At 34.4% G+C, this 18,472-nt stretch overlaps 1 protein-coding gene across 1 annotated transcript in view; it reads right to left on the bottom strand.

Annotated features, from left to right (window-relative positions):
* The window catches only part of LOC103544226 (olfactory receptor 5L1-like), a 41,547-nt gene that overhangs the window by 2,862 nt on the left and 20,213 nt on the right, over nucleotides 1-18,472 (bottom strand). The window lies entirely within an intron of this gene.

The following is an 18,472-nucleotide window of genomic DNA, read 5'->3' as shown; positions in this document are numbered from 1 at the left end:
CCTGAATTCATAGCTTTTTCATTATCTGACCAAAAAGAAGCAGAGTTATTTGCATACTTCAGAGTTAAAACAGCAAAAACAGGTTGGAAAAGTTTATTTCTAGTGTTCCACGCTGATAACAAGAAACTAGGTTATGGTAAACCCAGGCAAATCCAAAATAATTCACCTCATGTACAGAGTAGAGAGAGTTCACATGTCCTGGTTCTCCATGACCAGCTCCGAGGCATTAATTCAACTCTCAGAATTAGCATGACAATCAGGGAGCTCATCCACAGTCATAAATTCTAGATTGCATGATAGAAATTGGTATAGAGAATGGTAGAAAGAGAAGGAGAGAGACAAACACACTATCGTTTTTAACTCTATTTCAAGCTCACTAACGTTTAATGTTACAGAGGAAATTGTTCTAATTTCACCATCAACTGTTTCTCAGTACTAAAAGACAAAAGCATTTTAAAGATTTTATTTTTCCTTTTTCTCTCAAAGACCCCCGGTACATAGTTGTGTATCTTTAGTTGGGGGTCCCTCTACTTGTGGCATGTGGGACGCTGCCTCAGCATGGCCAGATGAACAGTGCCATGTCCTCGCCGAGATTTCAAACCTATGAAACCCTGGGCCACTGCAGCACATGGCGCGAATTTTACCACTTAGCCATGGGGCTGACCCCGATAAAAGCATTTTAAATAATAAGCGCCTAGAAATATGGGTTCTGTTAAAACTTACTCTAATTAGAAGACAGATGAGGTAGACATATCTTTAAAATAAGTGTTTGCTTGGAGAATATATTCATTTTCATTTTCAAGCAACCAGGGCCTGGTTCTAGCTAACATACCTGAGAGAGGCATTTCCATCCTGCTGCTGAAGATGTTAGGATGTGTATAGTATATAGTTAGAGATTTATACTGTAATTTAAGCTCTTGGGTAATGGGTCCCTCATGTTCAAAGTTAATTATTAATCTCTATGGTATAAAAATAAATTAAAATTAATACTCCATTTGATATAAAACAGAGATAATCTCTATGGAATATCATCAGGAAATTTTTTTAAATATCCTTTATTGTGAAATAATTTTTTTAAAAGAAACATTCCTTCTCCCAGATTTCACAGCACATTGTGATATTACATCATGCTGTCATATGTGTGGGTCACATCTCATAATGCAATTCTGAAATATCACGAACATTTCTTATGAATTCTTTTTTATAATGCTACAAAATCTCCTAAATTCCTGTAGGTCACAGTAACTAAAACCACACCAAATTCTTTCAAATACTAGGAAGGAAATAAACGTACTTGTCAGAAAACAATATAATAGTTTACACTTACTGGACAGATGTTATGTGTTACAATCTTTCTAAATATTATGCAAGTATTAACTTAACTTTCATAATAACCAGCAAAGAAAAGAATTCTGTTTTCACGCCTGTCTTACAAAGGAAATGATGGAGGCACAGACGCTGAGTTCTAACTGGGACAAAGTCAAGTTGCAGGAAAGGGCCCTGTGCTGCTGTGGGGTTTTTCCTACATGTATGACTGAATGGGGAAAAGAATAGACGCAGAACCACTTCTTAGCCTGCGTTTTCTCTAATGCATGTCCAATGCTGGAAGCCGTCAAACAGGATCATCTCAATTATCTCTTCCAGGTGTGTTCTTCGGACTGTATAATGTCAGTGTAGGCCACAGTGCTCTCCTTGTCTCTCTGTATCACCGGGTATACACAAAGACTTTCCAAGGAGTACTTGTTTAAAAGACTTTTTCAAGTAAATCAATGTTTATATTCTCAACTACCATATAATATCTTCCTAAAATTGATGTGCCCAAGACAGCGCTCAAGGCTGAAGATACTTTCTGTTTCACCATAACTACATCATCTTTCATAATTAACAAGAGAAAAGAAAAGCATTCACCAACTCATATTTGATGCATTATCCCCATGAGTAGAAGCCTGTGGGTCAAAAAAAAGGAATAACTTGGAATATTGTTGTTCTTAAGGCTGTCTTTGATTTTTTTAAAAGATTTTATTTTTCCTTTTTCTCCCAAAGCCCCCTGGCACATAGTTGTGTACTTTTAGTTGTGAGTCCTTCTAGTTGTGGCATGTGGAATGCCGCCTCAGCATGGCTTGATGAGTGGCGCAATGTCCACGCCCAGGATTCAAACTGGCGAAACCATGGGCCGCCAAAGCAGAGCACGCAAACCCAACCAGTCAGCAACTGGGCTGGCCACTGATTTTTCATTCCTCACTCAGGGCACATTAAACTCATAAATTATCCTTCTACCTCTTTCTATCTCATAATATTTCTTAGATCGTATCTTCTTTGGTGAAACGTGTATTCAAATATTTTACCAATTATAATGTGTGCATTTGACTTTCTGTACTCTAGTTGCAAATGTTCTTTATTATAAAACTTTCCTCAGATATACAGCATCATCTTTGCTCTTAAATTTAGGTCTGCGATCCATTTTGAGTTAATGTCTGTGTATGGTGTGAAGTATTGGTTTCAGTTCATCATTTTTACTTATGAATCGTAAATCACTCGACAATTTATTGAATATTTTATCCCTCCCCAATAAATAGCCTTGGTAGCTTTGTCAAAGATCAATCACCTGTTAATGTGTTTATTTTCAATCATCAATTCTATTACATTGATATATACGTCTGCCTTACACCAGTGCTAGTTACTATGTTGTGTAGTTTTCAGTATTAAGTGCTGCTCTTCTTTCATTAAATTCATTTCTAATTATATTTATCTTATTTGAAATCACATTATTCTCTTAATTTTACATTCAGATATTATTTTGCTATTATATAGAACTAAAATTGTTTTTGCATATTGATTTTGTATCATGACTATGGTGAACTCAATTATTCTAGTGTTTTTCTGGTGTGTTATGTGACACGCTTAGATTTTCTACTTGAAAGATCATGTAGTTTGTGAATAAAATTATTTTACTTCAAAATCAGGATGACTGACTGATTGATTTATTAATCAAACATCTATCTATCTATCTATGTATCTATGTATGTATGTATGTATCTATCTATGTATCCATCTATCTATCTATCTATCTATCTATCATCATCATGAGTACTGAGAGGGGACATCCTGAGTTGTTTTCTGCTTTAGGGGGAAATCGCTCATTACAAAACCATTAGGTGTGATGCTACAAGTAATTTTGGTAGGTCGAAGTAATTTCCTGTATTTCTACTTTGTTGGGAATTTTTATCTTAAACAGTGGTGGATTGTGTTACGTACCTTTTCTGACTTTTTTGAGATGGCGATATGGTTTTCATCTTTAATTCTATATGTGATACGTTACATTAATTGCTTTTCCTATGTTAAGTTCACCTTGCATTTCTGGGCTAGCTCTCGCTTGGTCATGATTTATTATCCTTCTATGTGTATTATAGGATTTATTTTGCTAATTCTTTCCTGAGAATTTTTCTATCTACAACCATGTGGGCTATCAGGTAGTGTTTTCTTCCTCATGTTTCTTTTTTGACTTTGTTATCAGGATAATACTGTCTTAACAACATGAATTGGAAAGAGAGTCTCCTCTTCTATTTTCAGCATAATTACTGAACAATGAACAATTGGTAATTTTATAGAGATATTAAGTAAAATTAACCAGTCAAACCATCTATATCTACATATTGGTAATAAAGGAGAATATTTTAATTACGAATTTCATTGATTATGTTGTTATATGTCTATCCAGATTTTCTATTTTTTTCTTTTGTCAGCTTTTGTAATTTTATCTTTTTAGGAATTTGTCCATATAGTCTAAGTTGAAAAATTTGTTAGTATAGGCTGCTTATAATATTTGATATAGTCATTTTAATATCTTATTATGATCATTTGTATCTTGTCTCCTTTTTACTTAGTAATTCAAGATAAAATGTTATCAATTTTATTAACTTTTCAAAACTCAAATTCTTTGACTTTCTCTACTGTTTTTCATCTTTGTACTGTTGGTGTATGCTCTAGACTTTATTATATCCTTCCCAATATTTTTTGTTTGTTTTCAGTTAATCATTCTTTTTTCTAGTTTCTAAATATGGAAGCTAAGGCTCTAGTTTTGACCTATTGTTTTTTTTTCTAATATAGGTATTTAAAGTCATAGATTTCCCTCTAAGCACTTTAGGAGTTTATAGATTGTGGTTTTATTTTCATTCAGTTCAAAATTTTCTATAATTTCTATTATCCTTTCTTTTTTGATCTTCGGTTTATTTAGAAGTAGGTTGTTAAAGTTTGAGACTTTTGCTTGTATGCTGGATACAAATCCTTTGTCAGATGTGTGCTTGGAAAGAATTTCTTCCATTTTATGTTTAGTCTTTTCATTATTTCAAATGTGGCTTGTGAAGAACAAAGTATTTAATTTTGATGACACCTCACATCATTTTTCTTTTATTGACCATGATTTGGAATTCATGTCTAAGAAATATTTTTCCAATGCGAAATAACAAAGAATTGTTTCTTCTGGAAGTTTTATAGACTTGATATTACATTTAGTTTTATGATCCTTTGAGTTAATTATTTTATATGATGTTTTTTATGGATTTATTTTCATCTTTTGCATGTGGATATTTAAAATATCTAGCATTTTTGTTAAAAGACTATTCTTTTCCATTGTATACACTTTGTATCTTTGTGGAAAGTAATTTGACCTTTTGGGTGTGTATCTGTATTTGAATCCTCTCTGTTCCATTTATTTTTACATTTATATTTTTATTAACACATTGTCTAAGTTACTTTAGCTTTATATTGAAATCAGATAGTGAGACGCTTCCAATGATTTTGTGACTTTCAACCTTGTATGCCTTTTCTAGTTCCTACTGCATACATTTTATAATCAGCTTGACAATTAATTAAAAAATCTTGTTGAGATTTTTGTTTTGTTGTTTATTGTTTTGTTTTGTTCTACTTTGCTTTATATTAACATGTCCATACATGAGATATTTTTTATTTTCTATATTAACTTCGTCAAATATTTATAATTAAGATTTCTTTAAACTTTGTCTTCTCTTTGCACATGTACCCCAGAGATGATCTTTCTCCTGATTCTTCCCCCTCCCCCAACAGTGGAATACTATTATTATTATGCTATGCTTGTATTAGTTGTTTGCCCAGTGATCCCAGCTATTGAGTGGGTTACAAAAATGTTTAAAGTTTGTGAATATCCAGCTTTTTGTGCTGTAATACTGGAAGCAAATCTCTTTATGGCTTCCTAACTCTTATCCTTAGGACAGAAAACTGATAATTTTGGTTTAAGAAAGATTCAACTAAGTGAAGACCAGTCCTGGTGGTCTGGTGGCTAAGTTTGGGGTGATCCACTTCAACAGGCCAGTTCAGTTCCCAGCACAGGACTACAATACTCATGTGTCAGTGGCCTTGCTGTACTGGCAGCTCACATACAAAAAGAGATAAGTTGGCAGTCAATGTTAGCTCAGGGTGAATCTTCCTCAAGTAAAAAAAAAAAGAAAGAAAGAAAGAGAGAAACAAGGAAAAAAAATTCAACTAAGTGAAATTGTAACATATTTTTAAAAATTGCCATTTAATAAATCATACCAAAGCCTTTTTTATAAACTTCTCAGAAACTAAGAAAGAGAATTTCTCCAATGACCATTTTCATTTTAAAACTAGAAGATTACCAGAAGCACCTTAAACAGCAAATGAGTATAATTATACTTAGTAAAGTATTAAAATAATCCTTAATGATAAGGGCTCATGAGGTTTTTGACTTAATATATATATGATGTTAAAAACTAGAGTGACCTCCCTACTGTAAAAAAATCACAATTGTGTTTCCATCCTTGTCTTTGTATTAAGATCAAATTTAAGTATGCTGAAATCTGTAATATTATAGCAATAAAAAAAATCCATGGATAGTTTTACTAAATGAAATCAAACTATAAAAACAAAATTCATCCCAATCAATATCAATAAGAGATGCATTTCTAAAGCTGTTTTATAGTTTATCTTTGAAATTTTCATAAAATTTGTAACATGCTTAAGTTTTGAATAGAAGTAAGATAATGATTGGTATAATTATAATCCAGTGTAGGAAAAAATCACTTAGAACTTCATTAACAAAGGAAATAAACGGTCAATTTGCAAGTGTTTTTCTTGTGAAGAAATGTAGTATTATGATTATTGAGGGATATAATTCTGGAGAGTAAGTGAATTTATATATGAGTTCAGGGGCAAAATAAATGATATGAAATCTGATGTTTTATATATTTTGAATTAATTATTATGAACATAAGATGGTTATGGTATACATTGGATATTAGATTTTTCTTTCTCAATTAAATTTACAACCAGTTACTTTGAAGACAATTGAAAATTCTAACAGTTATGTAGATTTTTAAAATTAATTTATTTAAGAAGCACATGAGTTAATAAATATTTAATACCACTAACAAAAATTATACTCTATAGCAGGTATAGAAGTCACCAAAGATAATTTTAAATCTAAAGTTGTAAAATGAATAAATGTGAAATTTTATGTCCATATTTAGAGAAAACTATTAAAGCTTGTAGGGTTGAAGTCTCAAATTTTCTTTTGCTTATGTCACCCTTTAATTTTAAAACAATGATCAAGGGCTGGCTCCATGGCCGAGTGCTTAAGTTCATGTGCTCCCCTTCAGAGGCCAAGGGTTCATCAGCTCGGATCCTGGGCACAGAACTACACACCACACATCAGGCCATACTGTGGCAGCATCCCACCCGGAAGAACTAGAATGACCTACAACCAAGTTATGCAACTATGTATTGGGGCTTTGTGGAGGAACAAAAAAAAAGAAGATTGGTAACAGATGTTACTCAGGGAAATCTTCCGCACCCACCACCCCCAAAAGATTACTGAGATGCAGCCATGATGGGGCCAGCCATCCAGATCTGTTAAAAAAAATAGTGATCAGAGCACTTAAACAATATGCATCTCCGTTTCCTCACAATAAAAGTAAGAGGATTGTGTCTCTGATTTCAGAAAAACTTAATCACCTTTGCTAAGATAGGAAAACAAATAAAGATTTACTCTCTGAAAATGGGTTATTTGTAACTGATTCAAATCAATACCAATATAACTTTTCCACTACTTATCCATGATTGTTCTAGTTCACTTAAATATCAAGGAAACGACAATGTGTAGAAGAGGACAGTTTATTTGTGAATATGTAAAACAATGTTGGTTGTTATTATATATCTAATTATTAATGAGAAAAATGGTGATATTAATTTATCATTTTAAGCTTAAAACCATATAACCATTTTAAATAGTTTCATTGAACCAATATAAAATTGTTGCCCAGTTTTCATTCTACCTTCACAAAAGCAACTAGAATTTGTTCTCTCACTGTTTTACTGACAAAATTTGGAATTTTATTCAGACACAAAGAGTATATAAGGGAAAACATAAATAATTCAAGCTAAACTGATGATAGAAGAGATAAAAGAAAATATCAATATGATGTTATAAAATTTCCAAATCAGATACCTGTGTCTATGAGGGCATCTTATGATAAATATTGCAAAGGTTAGAGGAAAACTTAATCCGCCCACATATACACAGTAATCGAGTTTTGATTTTTCTTTGTTTAGATTATAATTAAATATTACAGTTAATTTAAAGCAACATTCAAGCCCAAGGAAAACAATTAGCTCTCAACACTTACAACAAATCCAGTCAATTATTTGATGAAGACTGCCTAGAGACCTGATAAACACAATTGACATACACCCTTGGTCAAGCTGCCATATGAATTAATAATGTATTTACACTGATTGGTCAGTGATAGAAAGGAAGCATAAAACATAGAACATGAATATATTCTCTTTTCTTGTTCTCATCACTTCAGGAAGCAAGCTACTATTCCTGAACTTCTTGTAAATCCTTCACACTATACACTGGAACTCTTTTATGAGATAATTTATAAATAGCTACAATTTATGCAAATTTTCACTCCTTTAAGCACTTAACAAGATTCTTGTATGCATATAGCATAAAATTGTAGCTCAAAATATCTGTTGGATTATTGACTTCATTAAATGTACTCACATTTTGAACATTATTTGCACTTTTTACTCCTGAATAAAACTTACTTTCTCTTTCGTTTATCTTGAAATATTCTATCCTTCAGGGCCAAGTTAAAGAAGAAGGCACTTATGAAGCAATCCCTCTGATAGCCACAAATCATTTTGCATTATCCCTCCCCACCAACCTTACTATGATATTTACTAACAACCCTGGGATTGTGAGATCCTTGAAAATGAAACTATATCATTTCATGTGATCTGTTTCACTAATTTAAAATACAGTTTTTTTTTAATTTAGCACTTACAATCTATCAGTTATTAAGGAAGAAAGGATAACAGAACTAGCATTTATTGCACAGTATACCAGATATATTGTCTAGATTTTCTTTGTTCCACAAACCAACTTATGAACTAAATCACATTATATCACTTTTCCAGTAAATTTATTGAGGTCATAATTATTTATAACATTGTGTAATTTCAGATGTAAATTATTACTTATCAATTTCTGAATAGACTTCATCATGCTTACCTCCGATAGCCTATTTTTTGCCTGTCACCATACATATGTGCCTCTTCACACCTTTTGCCCACCCACCAATCCCCTTCCCCTTTGGTAGCCCCCAATCTGTTCTCTTTATCCATATGTTTGTTATCTTCCACTTATGAGTGAAATCATGAAGTATGTGTTTTTGTCTGGCCTATTTTGCTTAACATCATACCCTCAAGGCCCAACCATGTTGTTGCAGGTGGGACAATTTTGTGTTTTTTTTTGGCTGAGTAGTATTCCATTGTATATATATACCACATCTTCTAAACCTTATCCGTATCCATTCATCCACAGAAGGGCACTTGGGTTGCTTCCATATCGTGGTTATTGTGAATAATGCTGCAGTGAACATAGGGGTGCACAAATCTCTTTGCATCATTGATTTCAAAATCTTTGGGTAAATACTCAGTAGTGTGGTAGCTGGGTCATATGCTATTTCTATTTTTATTTTTTTGAGAAATCGCCATAATATTTTTCATAGTGGCTGCACCAGCTTGTATTCTCACCAGCAGTGTATGAAGGTTCCTTTTTGTCCACAGTGTCTCTGAAATTTGTTGATTTTTGTCTTGGTAATTACAGCCATTCTGACCACTGTAATGTGATATCTCATTGTACTTTTGATTTGCATTTCCCTAATAATTAATGATGCTGTACAACTTTTAATGTGTCTGTTGGCCATCTGTATATCTTCTTTGGAAATATATCTCTTCATATCCTCTGCTCATTTTTTGATTGGGTTGTTTGGGGGTTTTTGTTGATTTTCTGAGTCCTTTATGTATTTTGGGGATAAACCTATTGTCGGATAAATGAATTGAAAATTTTTTCTCCTAAATGGTGGGATGTATTTTCATTTTGTTCATTCTTTCCTTTGCCTTGCAAAGGCAAAGTCTGATGTACTCCTATTTGTTAACTTTTCTTTTGTTTCCCTGGCCCAAGTACACATGATATTTGAAAAGATGCTGCTAAGTCAAATCTGAAACAGTGTACTACCTATATTTTTCTCTAGGAGTTTTATGGTTTCAGGTCTTACATTCAAGTCTTTAATCCATTTTGAGTTTATGTTTGTGTATAGTGCAAGATAATGGTCAACTTTCATTCTTTTGCATATGGCTGTGCAATTTTCCCAACGCCATTTATAGTTGATGCTTTCCTTTCTCCATTGTATGTTCTTGGCTCCCTTGTCAATGATTAACCATTCATAGATGTGTGGTTTTATTTCTGGACTTTCTATTCTGTTCCATTGATCTGTGTCTGTTTTTCTGCCAGTACCATATAGCTTTGTATTACATTTTGAAGTCACGGATTCTGATGTCTCCAGTTTTGTTCTTTTTTCCCAGGATTTCTTTGGCTACTTGAGGTCTTTTCTTGTTCCATATAAATTTTAGGATTCTTGGTTCTATTTCCATGAAGTATGCCATTGGAATTCTGATTGAGATTGCACTGAATCTTTAGATTGCTTAAGGTAGTATGGATATTTTAACTATGTTTACTATTCTGACCCAGGAGCATGGAATATCTTTCCATTTCTTTATGTCTTCTTCAATTTGTTTCAGTAATGTCTTACAGTTTTCATTGTATAGGTCTTTCACTTCTTTAGTTAAGTTTATTCCTAGATATTTAATTCTCTTTGTTGTATTTGTAACTGGGATTCTATTCTTGATTTCTCTCTCTGCTATTTTGTTGTTAGTGTATAGAAATGTATGTGATTTTTTTAAATTGATTTTGTACCCTTCAACACTGCTGTAGTTTGTTAATTCTAACAGTTTTCTGATGGATTTTTAGGGTTTTCTGTGTAAAGAATCATGTCATCTGCAAACAGTGAGAGTTTCACTTCTTCCTTTCCCATTTGGATGTCTTTTTTTTTTCTTGCCTAAATCCTCTGGTAAGAACCTCTAGTACTATGTTGAATAGTAGTGGCAAGACTGGGCACCCTGTCGTTCTTCCCGTTCTTGGAGGGATGGCCTTCAGTTTTTCACCATTAAGTATGATACTTGCAGTGATTTTGTTGTATATGGCCTTTATTATGTTGAGGTACTTTCCTTCTATACCCTTGATATTAAGAATTGTTATCATAAATTGATGTTGGATCTTGTCAAATGCTTTCTCTGCATCTATTAAGATGACAATGCGACTGTTATTCATTTTGTTAATGTGGTATACTACATTGATTGATTGATTTGCAGGTGTTGAAACATCCCTGCAACCCTGGAATAAATCGAACTTGATTATGATGCATGATCCTTTTAATGTATTGCTGCAATTGGTTTGCCAATATTTTCTTGAGGATTTTTACATCTAAGTTCATCAGCAAAATTGGCCTGTAGCTTTCCTTCTTTGTGTTGTCCTTCTCTGGTTTTGGTATCAGGGTAATGTTCGCCTCGTAGAATGTGTTAGGAAGTGTTCCATCCTCTTCAATTTTTGGAATTGTTTGAGAAGGATAGGTGTTACATCTTTTTTGAATGTTTGGTAGAATTCTCCAGAGAAGCTATCTGGTCCTGGAATTTTGGTTTTTGGGAGGTTCTTGATTACTGTTTCAATTCCTGTACTTGTGATTGGTCTATTCAGATTCTCTATTTCTTCTTAATTCAGTTTTGGGAGTTTGGATGAGTCAAGGAATTCATCCATTTTTCTAGGTTATCCAATTTGTTGGCATATAGTTTTTCACAGGGTTCTCTTATAATCCTTTGTATTTTTGCTCTGTTATAATTTCTCCTCTTTCATTTCTAATTTTATTGAGCTTTCTCTCTTTTTTCTCGGTGCATCTGGATAAGGCTTTATCAATTTTGTTTATCTTCTCAAAGAGCCAGCACTTAGTTTCACTAATCCTTTCTATTTTTTTTGGTCTCAATTTCATGTATTTCTGCTTTTATTTTTATCATTTCCCTTCTTCTGCTGACCTTTGGCATTGTTTGTTCTTCCTTTTCTAGTTTCTATTGCTGTTAAAAATTATTCTGTTTTTAGCATTGTGAGTTTGAGACTAAGTTGATGTGTTTATAGTTACTTTTGATACTTTCTTTCCCTTTAGAGTCTAAGTTATGATTGAGTATTTGCCTCCCTGTTTTGATAGAGAGCTGCAGTTTTCTGATTGCGTCTGTCTGTTTATCTCCTTGCTCAAATCTTTTTAGATGTTTGTCTTTTTTCTTCTGGTGTGAGGGCATCTTTAATTATTTTTTTGCAGGGGAGGTCTTGTGGTGATGAACTCCCTCAGCTTTTGTGTATCTGGCAAAGCATTTATTTCTCCATTGTATCTAAAGTAAAGTTTCACTGGATAGAGTATTCTTGGCTGACAGCTTTTGTCTTTCATTATTTTGAACATATCGTTCCACTTTCTCCTAGCCTGTAGGTTTTCTGCTGGGAAATCTTCTGAAAGTCTGGTAGGGTTTCCCTTGTAGGTTATTTTCTTCTCCTTTGCTGCTGTGAATAATTTTGTGTGTGCGTGTGATTTCATTTTGCCAGTTTTACTGTTATATTCCTTGGAGAAGGTCTTTTAGCATTGATGTAATTAGGTGTTCTATTATCTTCGCATATTTGTCAATCTGGTTCTTTAACCAGGTTTGAGAAGGCCTCAGCTATTATTTCTTTGGACAAGCTCTCTGCTCCTTTCCCCCACTCCTTTTCCTTCTGGAATACCTATAGTCCTTATATTGCTTTTCCTAATTGAGTCAGGATATTAATCAAAGAATTCCTTCATTTTTAAACAATCTTAGTTCTGTCTCCTCCTCCATCTGTAGAATTTCTGTATTGTTACACTCTAATTTACTAATTCTGTCCTCTATAGCATTAGCTCAATTTCTCTAGGATTCTAAATTATTTTTTATTTTATTAATTGTATTTTTCATATCTAAAATTTCTGCTTCTTTTTTTTTATAGTTTCAATCTCTTTTGCAAAGAGATACATTTTATTTCTGAGCTCTTTGTACTGTCTTTCTGTATTCTCTTGTAAAACTTTTGAGTTTCTTTATGGCAGCTATTTTCATTTCTCTGTCATTTAGGTTGTAAATGTCTATGCCCTTAGGGTCGGTTCCTGGACATTTGTTATTTTCCTTCTGGTCTGAGTTTTGCTGCAGTTTCTCATCATGTTTGATGAACTAATATTTTGCCAGGACATTTGTGGTAGTATTAGCTTGCAGACTACACTTGCTATCACTAGGGGAAAGCAGGAGCAGATTTTGTGTTCCTATCTCATCTACTGGAAGCTGTAGGGGTACAATGGGCACTTGTGTTGGCCTGGGGAGCATTCAGGTGCTTGTGTGCACTGTTCTTGGTGTGCAGGGCTTCCTCACTGAGGCGGAACTAGGGCCACTCCTCGAGGCCACAGGGGCATGGTTGGCTCCCCCCAATGAATAAGTCATGATGAGCAGGCTAAGGTTGGCCACTGCTTCTTCCTACAGTTGCCCCAGGGCACATTCCCTCTTTTAGGGCTTAACAGTTCTATGGGTGCTTGTGCGGGCCTGGAACACACTTGCCCTGGCCTGTACATCTGCTGACACCTCTGCTTGCACTTCTGTCATCCACTGTGGTTGGTGGGCAGGGCTTTCTGCCCAGGACTGAACTAGGGCCAGTCGTTGGGGCTGCAGGGGTATGATGGGTTTCCCCCGGCAAGGAATGTGATCACAAGTGGGATAAGTCCTGCCACTGCCTCTTCCTACTGTTTCCCTGTGATTGTTTGCACTTTCAGTGTGATCACATCAGCCTGGAAGGAATTGGTGAGCATTCACAGTGCCACTGGGGGAGGGAAGGCTGTGCTCACCTATCTCCACCATTTCCCAGAGTGCCAGTCAATCCACCCTCTGAAATATAGATGCATGTGTCTCTTAGGTATCCAGTCGTGCTGTGTGGGCTTCCTCTTTCAGTCAATGAATGTCCATTTAGTTGCAGTTCAAAATGGGGAGGTTCAAAGGGAACAGCTCGCTCCACCATGTTGCTGGCATCATATTAAATGATTTTTGCAAATAAGGACAAATTCAGGATAACTGGTCTTCTCTGAAATATAGAAAATGAAAGATAGAGAAATATAGAGAATGAAAGATAGAGAAACATCCTTGTTCAGGAATAAGTATGATAATTAAACTTAAACATTGAGAAGGACTCTTTCCTTTTCCAGACCCTTCTTTCTTCTTTCTGTATGGTTCCTGGGAAATTAATTCTGTCCTCCATTACACGTCAAGAATATAGGTGAGAATTAAGATCTCTCCACAATTTGAAGACATTTATCATAAAAAAGTTCTTAGTACAGAAAGAATGGTGGAATTTACCAAATTGGTTCTGAGGAAAATACCCCCAGTTAAATTTAAATCTCAGATAGATAATGAATATTTGTGATAAGTATGTCAGAAATATCACATGGCAATGTCCACGCTAAACAGTTACTCATTGTTTATCTGAAGTTCAAATTAAATTTAGCCTTCTGTATTTTTGTTTGCCAAATTTGGCAACTCTATATCCAGAACAACTCAGAATGTTACTGTGAGGAAGACATCCCGGTTCTCCTGGAACTTTCCTCTTTTTAATACTGTAAATCAAGCATATCAGGAATTCCCTCAATTATAATTCTTTATAATGAATATTTTTTCTTAGACTAACATGTCTGGTAAGGATGTCTCTTTTTCTGTAACCCTTGAACTTTATGGTTCAAGATGTTCCAGCATTAAAGTTTGGAGCTCCCATATAGCATGGAGAATTCTCGATGGCCCTGTATGTTCAGACATCCAAGTATTTAAAGATCAATCAGAAGGCAATGTTTTCCAGTCAATTGTCACTATTATAAAGTTATTTCTTAATTCCCTTTATCAAAGTTTCTTGTTCTTGGCACTATTGACATTGTGTGATGAATTATTTTTTTTTGCTATGGGGAGCTGCTCTCTGTATTGTACCACATATAGCAGCATCTCGGCCTCTATCCGCTAGACGACAGTATTGTACTCATCAATAGTCCCTCCATTGTGACAATCAAAATGTCTCCAGACATTGTTATGTGTCCCCTTAGCGGGAGAGGGCAGTACATATTCACCTGTAGTTGAGAACTATTGACTTATTTCCTTGATTCTGGTAAATTTTCATATTCTGTCTATTTGAATTCAATTTAAAACTAATGTGAAAATTAAGTGTCATAGTTCCTTATCTCCCAAATTATATTATTATACAGATTAGGCAATTTGTAGTATCTTTAAATCTGGGAAGTATGGTATTTTAAAACTTCTTCCTTATTATTTCTTCACTTTTCTTTCTTTTTCCCCTTGTGAGCCAATGTACTTTTTCCATGCTCTGAAATCTTATTTAGAGTAGGACCTGTTTATTGTATTTCTCCAGAAGTTTCATTTTATTTCTTTCAATTCAATTTTATTTAAATATCGCCATATTCACCCTTGCACAACTCTTCCGAAAAGATCACAGACACTCACAGACATATACCCGAAAGCTCTCAGGGCCCTTCTATTTTCCTACTCCCAGGAAACAGGTGTTCCAGACACTGCTGTGGAGGAGCTCAGCTAGGCCAGGCCCTCTATACAAAGGTCTGTATAAAGAGACTGCTTCCTGTTCCAGATACTTAATGTTTTCACTGGCTCAAAAGTTTCCCCAAATTATTTTTCTCATGAGGAACTGACTGAATCTAAGGCATCTTCTACATAACTTATATGAAAAATAATGTCCATATTTTCCCTGAGCTACAAACGAACCTGCTGGTGGAAAAGGCACCCCTTTCCTCCCTCTGGAGAGCTAGTCTTGGGGAGATGCTAAGACTCATATCTGCTTCCACTCCCTGTGCCAACAGGCCCCAGAGAAAATTGCTTGCCTTATTCTCCAAAGGACTTAAAATAAGCAATTCAAATTAATGATTGTTTTCTGCTTTAATTGCAATTTCTTGGAATACTTGAAGAAAAACAACAGGAGCTTTAGAAACATTTTATATAAAAGTTAACTGGAACTTTAAATGTCTTCTCATGCTCCATGATCCTTCTCATAGCTTCCCCAAATTTTTCTATAATAGCAAATCATAGCAGAAGTTGTCTTTTCTATTTACTCAACAATCATTTTTCTCTTTTAGTACATTGTTTTATTCTTTTTAAGTTTTTTTCTAGCTTTTTTGAGGTATAATTGACAAATAAAAATCACATGTGTTTGAGTACAACCCAATATTCTGATATACATATACATTGTGAAATAATCAACACAATCAAGCTAATCAACATATCCATCACTTCAAATTACTATTTTCTTTCTTTTTTGGGTGAGAATACCTAAATTCAGCCCTTTAGCAAGTTTCAAGTATACGGTAAGGTATTGTTAAATTTAGTCACATTGTTGTACATTAGATCTTCAGAATTTATCCAGCTTGCATAACTGAAACTTTGTATCCCTTGACTGAGATCTCTCCATTTCCCCCTTCTCAGCCCCTGACAACACCATTCTACTTTCTGCTTCTGTGAGTTTGACTGTTTTAGATTGCACACATAAGTGAGATTAAATAGTATTTGTCTTTTAAGAAATATTTCTTATGTATCTAACATGTCTCTGGTTTCTGTAAGGCATAACTGCCCCCTGGTTACACTAACCACACTGAGCGAGAGGGAAGATCCTGCTCAGGGGCCTCAGCAACTTTATTATGATGCTATTAATTATATCAGGAGCTGAGCAAATCTCCTCATATATATTGATGGTAGGACTTCAAATGGGAATTTGGTTTCTCACTCACTGTCCCCACAAGAAGCTACATCTGGCTAGAACCAGTATATTAGGGTTTCTAAAGTTATTGCAAACAACTTGATAAACAAATATATTGTACCTAATTATTGTACCAAATATATTGTAAACAAATATATATACCTGATAAACAAATATATTGTGTACCGTTCACAGTATGATATTATATTTACTTCTAATTTATCATAAAGCTTCCATCCCAAGACTCTGTAGTCCCTTAAAACACCACATTACCACAAAATTCTTGATTCTGTCTTCTCTATTACCATTGGCATTTCTTCAATTCATAATTTTTATTACGTTACACTTGTATGGTTCAATAGCCTCCAAATTGGTTTTTAAGCCTATATATTCACTCTCCTATATCCGTATGCCACGCTGCCACTAAAATAACTCTTTTCAAAGGAAGTCAATTTATATTTAGGTGTTTGTTTGAATATGCATAAAGTCTCTGTGGAAGTATATATTAGGCATTTTTCACGTTAGAGAGAAAAGAAGTGGACCATAGAAATATATCACTTATTCCAAAAATAAATAAACTAAATAAGTGTAAACTAATTTTTTTTAAAAAAAATTAACAGCTATATTAAGCAAATAATTCCCTAGATTGCAAATCTGAGTGACTCATAGTCACTTACTGGTGCTTTTTTTTTTTTTCTTTTTGAGGAAGATTAGCCCTGAGCTAACTGCTGCCAATCTCCCTCTTTTTGCTGAGGGAGACTGGCCCTGAGCTAACATCCATGCCCACCTTCTTCTACTTTGTATGTGGGATGCCTGCCATAGCATGGCATGCCAAGTGGTGCCATGTCTGCACCCAGGATCCAAACTGGCGAACCCAGGGCCACCGAAGCAGAACATGTGAACTTAACCACTGTGCCACGGGGTTGGCCCCACTGGTGCGTTTTTAAATTCCTAAAATTTTCTCCCAGTTTTTCTCTACTAGACTTAACCTGGTCGACTTTCTGTACAAATTTTTGTCTCCATATCTATCTATGTATATATTTGTGTATCTATCTCTATCCATCTATCATCTATCTATCTACAGTTTTACACATCTGCACATTTATCCAATTTCTCATCAATCTGGGTACCCTTAACTCACTACTTATCCCATCCATCTAGAAGATACTGCTGAGTCATCAATCTCTGTAAGAAACCTTCTTTAGCTTCTTCAGACAAAAGTCATTATTCTTTGAAAGTCATAATTTCTGTGACACATCCTTTAGTTATCGCTTGGGCCGCAGTGTGATGTAGTTATCAGTCTATATATTTACACTGCTTTCTCTCCAGCTAGACTGTGCGTTTCTGGATGTCATGGACAATCTCTCTTTCTCTTGTATTTCTACATCTACCCAGGAAGAAATGCACCCATACATAAGTATTATTGAAGCAGGACCCTTAGCTTTATTTTTTTTATCTGAAATATTTGAGATAACTCTGATACTCTTCACATCAGGAGTAAGAATGTTCTCACTGTTCAAGTCCATGTATTAGTTGCTGGAGCCAAACCTGTAACTCAATTTCATCTTCTAGTCTTCTGATGCTTCTTCTATACTATACTGACCTTTGGCCTGTAGTGTAAGGTTCAAGTAGTCATGGATTGGAAAGCCTTGATTTAGCTCTGAAAATTGAATTTAAAATGTAGGATGCAATATGGGCTCAATTCTTTCATTTCATTTTGCTTTCCTGACAGAATTTTAGGGAAAATCGTTGGCATTTGAATCCATAGTATGTTTCAGCTATTTTTAAGATGTATTTTCACCTGTTATAATATCTCAGGTTGGATGTATCTTATAATTAATGACAAATCAATAATTGTCTCATAGTTGAATGAGTAAAGATTTTTTTCTTGGGCATACAGTTAAAGGTGGTGAATCTTATAATACTTGGACTATGAAATAGTAATGGACATAGAGAAGAGGAGCACATGGAGGGAAGCATTCCAGAGTTAGCATTCCTGAGAAACTTGGAAACATTGTCCTCATCTATCAGATTTAGATAATCATGGATACGTTACATCTAGATTGAAATAAAATGAGACTTATTCCTGTCCAAGTCCTATCTTTCAAAAATAAATGCTATGATGAGATTGAGGCCAGAGTCTAGTGGATTTGTCTAAAATCGCAGATAGTGACATAAGCAAAACATGCAATCAAATAGCTTGTGTCTTGTTTTTATTTGTTT

Source organism: Equus przewalskii, chromosome 11 (assembly GCF_037783145.1).
Source record: "Equus przewalskii isolate Varuska chromosome 11, EquPr2, whole genome shotgun sequence".
Classification (NCBI taxonomy): Eukaryota; Metazoa; Chordata; class Mammalia; order Perissodactyla; family Equidae; genus Equus; species Equus przewalskii.
Note: the sequence above shows the minus strand (reverse complement) of the source record. Positions and strands in the feature narration are given on the sequence as shown.